The sequence below is a fragment of the Marmota marmota genome, unplaced genomic scaffold (assembly GCF_001458135.2).
Source record: "Marmota marmota marmota unplaced genomic scaffold, marMar, whole genome shotgun sequence".
NCBI lineage: Eukaryota > Metazoa > Chordata > Mammalia > Rodentia > Sciuridae > Marmota > Marmota marmota.
In genome coordinates this window covers 20577955-20579695 of record NW_026000164.1, presented here as the reverse complement: position 1 = coordinate 20579695, position 1741 = coordinate 20577955, and positions in this window count along the sequence as shown.

Here is a 1741-nt window from a genome sequence, read left to right as displayed (position 1 = left end):
AAAAAAAAAAAAAAAAAAAAAAAAAATTGGTAGGGGATGAATTATTTATTAATTCAGCAATACATTGTTAATTCAGAACCTACATGTTAAGTTCTCAGTCTCACAAAGTTATTGAGGCCTTTTGATATGTCAGGCACTGTTTTAGTTTCCAGGGATACATCAGGGAACAAGAAAGGTCTTTGCCCTTGTGCAGTTAACTAGAAAGTGGGGGCAGGAGGCTGACAATCAGCAAATAAAATAATTTTAGAGTGATATAGTCTATGAGAGATTCAAAAACACTCCCTACCCCTAATCTCTTCTGAAGTAGGAGGCATGTTCCAACTATCAAGTTGTCCTTCAGGAAAAGGCTCTGATAGTACTTTGCTTTTGCCAATGAGCTTGGTGTCTGGAGACTCAGAGCTTTCCACTTGCACTACAGTTTACCTGCTTATTGTCTGCAGCTGTATTCTTCATGCCTGGAAATGAACAACTGCAGTGATCATCTCTATCTGGGTTCAATGCCTGCCAAAAGCCTAGCTGGAAAGATTAGCTTTCCTCTACCTTGCACTGCAGCAGGATGTACCTGTCAGTACATCCCCTATCACTACAATACCCAGAAGCCAGATCTGTTCTCTCTCTCTTTTTTTTTTTTCCTTCTCTTTGCTGTCCTGTGGAAGACAATGCTTAGAGGAAATTATTTTCTTTTTTCTCTAGGGCTTGTAGATAATTACTAGAAGAGAATTACTGTTGGTACAGGGGGCACTGTTGACCCACCCTCTTCCAAAGCCTTAAAGGTACATGAACATCTCATGCACTAAAAAAGGAAGTTAGAGAATAATTATTTGCTTAATAAGAAGATTCATAGCTGGGTTCAGTGGTGCACGCCTGTAATCCCAGTGGCTTGGAAGGCTGAGACTGGAGGATTGCAAGTTCAAAGCCAGACTCAGCAAAAGCAAGGTGCCAAGCAACTCAGTGAGACCCTGTCTCTGAATAAAATAACAAAATAGGTCTGGGGATGTGGCTCAGTGGTTGAGTGCCCCTGAGTTCAAACCCCTGAACCACCCCCTGCTGTAAAAAGAAAATTCATAATAGGTTTTACCCCCACCCATCCCCAGTACCATGAAGAGAAGAGGTAAGAAAGAAAGGAAGGAAAAAAGAAAAAGATTTCACTCTTACACTTCTTTTAGCCAGATCTTCTTGTTTATTGGTTCCTAAGGTCCTTGACAAAGTTTTAAATGTTGTGTGGGAAAATTAAGGGCAACAAAGTGAGTTTTTCTAAAATTTAACCTCACTATATTGAATTCAAAGGATGTATGCAATTTAAAATTTTAAAACAGTGGTTTTCAAACTGTAGGGAGCAACCTATAAATGGGACCAACTTTTTATTTTTTTATTTTTTTGAGGAATAGGATAATAGAAAACATCAGTTCATCTCATATAGTAAGGGTAAATTTTTATTCCAGTTCTCGTATGTTATATAAATTATATTTATTATTTTCTGAAAACACTGTTTTTAATGAAACCACTTTATTCTGAGGTTGTGTTCTTCCCATTTTTGGATTATTAAGCTTTTTAAGTTCCTCCTTACCAGAATAAGAATAAAACATTGTGGGTTGTAGCTTATGGTTGAGCACTTGCCTCACATGCATGAGGCACTGGGTTTGATCCTCAGCACCACATAAAAATAATTAAATAAACTAAAGATATTGTGTATATATATATATATATATATATATATATATATATATATATATATATATAT